The sequence below is a fragment of the Penaeus vannamei genome, chromosome 37 (assembly GCF_042767895.1).
Source record: "Penaeus vannamei isolate JL-2024 chromosome 37, ASM4276789v1, whole genome shotgun sequence".
NCBI classification, from domain to species: Eukaryota; Metazoa; Arthropoda; class Malacostraca; order Decapoda; family Penaeidae; genus Penaeus; species Penaeus vannamei.
In genome coordinates this window covers 18,031,412-18,035,971 of record NC_091585.1, presented here as the reverse complement: position 1 = coordinate 18,035,971, position 4,560 = coordinate 18,031,412, and positions in this window count along the sequence as shown.

Genomic DNA, 4,560 nt, shown 5'->3' with positions numbered 1-4,560 from the left:
TTTTAAAAGAGAAAATAAAAGAGCATAAACAGCGAAAAACGTATTTTTAGCCGAGTCACGGCTGAAAATTTTCTTTTGATTACGTTTTTTTTATAAAAAAAAATCTTCATTTTTAATTAGTTATTTTTCTTTTTAAGTGTTTTATATTAAAGAAAGGCTTATTTTGAAAACAGCCGTATGACTCTTTACATTAAAAGAATTTTATTAAAGAAATTAAGTTAAAGTAAACATTCCCGCCCTGCTACCTGTGTTCCTTGGGAGCACAGGTTTAATTAGGTGGTTCTCACGAGAGTTGCTGCAGGTGGAGGCGGGACACGCTAGACTAGGCTGTCCTATCATTTTCTTTTTTTATCGTGGGTGACCTCTTTTTTTTCTGGCTGATATACTGCAGCACGAAGGTAAAGTGGTCGTGGGAAAAGTTTTTTTTTTAGTGGCAAAGTGTTACTTTAGATGATTATACACTCGAAGAAGAACCGAAATGCTGGTGCTCTCTTTTATCGCTCGTTTCTTTTAAGCGGATTTTATTTTGCATACTTTTGTTGTTTTTTTTTCAAGTTTTTGATTTTTTAAAGTTATTTTTAAGGAGACTAGTTCCTGTTCCTTTTGGGTTTTGTTTTAGACTTTTGCATTTGTTTTATGAAGTGTTTTCATTTTATTCTTTGCTTTTATAATAAAAATGATTTCTATGATCAGTGATTTTCTTAACTCTTATTCAATTTTTTAAAAGTTTGATGTACCTGATGATAATTAAGTGCTTGCTGGTTCATTAACTTACTTGATGATGATTATTAAGTGCTTGCTGGTTCATTAACTTACCTGATGATGATTATTAAGTGCTTGCTGGTTCATTAACTTACCTGATGATGATTATTAAGTGCTTGCTGGTTCATTAACTTACCTGATGATGATTATTAAGTGCTTGCTGGTTCATTAACTTACCTGATGATGATTATTAAGTGCTTGCTGGTTCATTAACTTACCTGATGATGATTATTAAGTGCTTGATGGTTCATTGACTTACCTGATGATTATTAAGTGCTTGCTGGTTCATTAACTTACCTGATGATGACTATTAAGGGCTTGCTGGTTCATTAACTTACCTGATGATGACTATTAAGGGCTTGCTGGTTCATTAACTTACCTGATGATCATTAAGTGCTTGCCGGTTCATTAACTTACCTGATGATGATGATTATTAAGTGCCTGCTGGTTCATAAACTTACCTGATGATGATTATTAAGTGCTTGCTGGTTCATAAACTTACCTGATGATCATTAAGTGCTTGCAGGTTCATTAACTTACCTGATGATCATTAAGTGCTTGCCGATTCATTAACTTACCTGATGATGATGATTAAGTGCTTGCTGGTTCATTAACTTACCTGATGATTTAAGTGCTTGCTGGTTCATTAACTTACTTGATGATGATTGTTAAGTGCTTGCAGGTTCATTAACTTACCTGATGATGATGATTAAGTGCTTGCTGGTTCATTAACTTACCTGATGATTTAAGTGCTTGCTGGTTCATTAACTTACCTGATGATGATTATTAAGTGCTTGCAGGTTCATTAACTTACCTGATGATGATTGTTAAGTGCTTGCTGGTTCATTAACTTACCTGATGATGATCATTAAGTGCTTGCTGGTTCATTAACTTACCTGATGATGATTATTAAGTGCCTGCTGGTTCATTAACTTACCTGGTGATGATTATTAAGTGCCTGCTGGTTCATTAACTTACCTGATGATGATTATTAAGTGCCTGCTGGTTCATTAACTTACCTGATGATGATTATTAAGTGCTTGCAGGTTCATTAACTTACCTGGTGATGATTATTAAGTGCTTGCCGGTTCATTAACTTACCTGATGATGATTATTAAGTGCTTGCTGGTTCATTAACTTACCTGATGATGATTATTAAGTGCTTGCTGGTTCATTAACTTACCTGATGATGATTATTAAGTGCCTGCTGGTTCATTAACTTACCTGGTGATGATTATTAAGTGCCTGCTGGTTCATCAACTTACCTGATGATGATAATTAAGTGCTTGCTGGTTCATTAACTTACCTGGCGATGATTATTAAGTGCTTGCTGGTTCATTAACTTACCTGGTGATGATTATTAAGTGCTTGCTGGTTCATTAACTTACCTGATGATGATTATTAAGTGCTTGCTGGTTCATTAACTTACCTGGTGATGATTATTAAGTGCTTGCTGGTTCATTAACTTACCTGATGATGATTATTAAGTGCTTGCTGGTTCATTAACTTACCTGATGATGATTATTAAGTGCTTGCTGGTTCATTAACTTACCTGATGATGATTATTAAGTGCTTGCTGGTTCATTAACTTACCTGGTGATGATTATTAAGTGCCTGCTGGTTCATCAACTTACCTGATGATGATAATTAAGTGCTTGCTGGTTCATTAACTTACCTGATGATCATTAAGTGCTTGCCGGTTCATTAACTTACCTGATGATGATTATTAAGTGCTTGCTGGTTCATTAACTTACCTGATGATGATTATTAATGCTTGCTGGTTCATTAACTTACCTCATGATGATTATTAAGTGCTTGCTGGTTCATTAACTTACCTGATGATGATTATTAAGTGCTTGCTGGTTCATTAACACCTGATGATGACTATTAAGTGCTTGCTGGTTCATTAACTTACCTGATGACGATTATTAAGTGCTTGCTGGTTCATTAACTTACCTGATGATGACTATTAAGTGCTTGCTGGTTCATTAACTTACCTGATGATGACTATTAAGTGCTTGCTGGTTCATTAACTTACCTCATGATGATTATTAAGTGCTTGCTGGTTCATTAACTTACCTCATGATGATTATTAAGTGCTTGCTGGTTCATTAACTTACCTGATGATGACTATTAAGTGCTTGCTGGTTCATTAACTTACCTGATGATGATTATTAAGTGCTTGCTGGTTCATTGACTTACCTGATGATGGTTATTAAGTGCTTGCTGGTTCATTGACTTCCCTGATGATGATTATTAAATGCTTGCTGGTTCATTAACTTACCTGATGATGATTATTAAGTGCTTGCTGGTTCATTAACTTACCCGATGATGATTATTAAGTGCTTGCTGGTTCATTAACTTACCTGATGATGATTATTAAGTGCTTGCTGGTTCATTAACCTGCCTTTAAGAATTGTCGATAATATAAAATAGCCTTATCCGAAATCCTTCACACGTGGTGAAATTCCCGTGGTCGTCCTCCCAGCTCTGGTTACGTTTACCCTGTCTTGTTGAATCATACATTCTACACTACACAACATCACAACATTTGTACACAATCTTTCCCCTCCTTTCTACAAGCCCTTCACACATTTCTCTTCTCCCAAATAACACCCCGTTCCCGTACGTACTAAACGGGTGGTGGCAGTGAGCGCAACTATTGTACATTTCTGTATACGTAAGGCACGTGTGGAATTCATGTTGAAAAGATTGCAATAGGAACAACGAAGGGAAGTGCATATTCGTGTGTTTTCTTGCCCTTCCCTTCGTTGTTCCTATTGCAAGTAAGGCACGGTAAAGAGTAAAGTAAAGTTCAACACGCTACAGTACCACTTAAAACAACGCTTAGAGACTGAGGTTGGAATTCCTAAAGGCCGCTTAGCAAAGACAGCGTTTGAAAATAGATTGTCCGAAATAAATTGGCCTATTTACAGATCTGAAGTAATTAAATGCAGGCCCTGAAACTGATTAATCGGAACTTACAACTACTAATCACCCTTTATGAATTCGACCCTTAATGTTTAAGCAACTGGTATTTTACAAAAAAGGGAAGATGCAGGCCTACCAATTTTCACAACACCACAGTTACACAACCTCATAACATTAACAAGATAAGACACTTCAGTTTGTTTTTGTCAGGTGATGATGGAGGTCAATCTCTGCATACTTTTTTTTTGTCAGGTGATGATGGAGGTCAATCTCTGCATACATACTCTCTCTCTCTCTCTCTCTCTCTCTCTCTCTCTCTCTCTCTCTCTCTCTCTCTCTCTCTCTCTCTCTCTCCCTCTCCCTCTCTCCCTCTCCCTCTTCCTCTCTAAACTATATATAGTAGTTTAAGTTTTAACTGTTGGTCTACAGGAACAACAGACCCAGGTTAACCCAAAGTGGGTGCAGTAGATGAAATTGCTTAGGACTTGTGAAAGTGCATTGGAGGCATTGTATATGCAGTGTTTTCAGACCCTTGGGACACTGGATAATCATCATTTGAGGAAATACATTCTTTTGCACAAATGGAATGTAGTTGATCCTTTTCTAGAGCAGAATAAAAGTGCTAGACATCAAAGGTCATATAGCACTATAAAAGGTCATATACCACTATGGTAAAGGATTGTGGCAAAAAGGATAAAATTTAGCTTAGGATAAAACATGTTAGATGTTAATGGTTATAGAACACTGTAGGATAGTATGGTAGTGAACAGGGTAAAGGGGAAGTAAATGAAGTACAGCAGAGGTCAGTAAAAGAGGAAAGGGTTAAGGGCATAGGGCGACTTGGAGAAATGGAGAGTATCTGTGGCT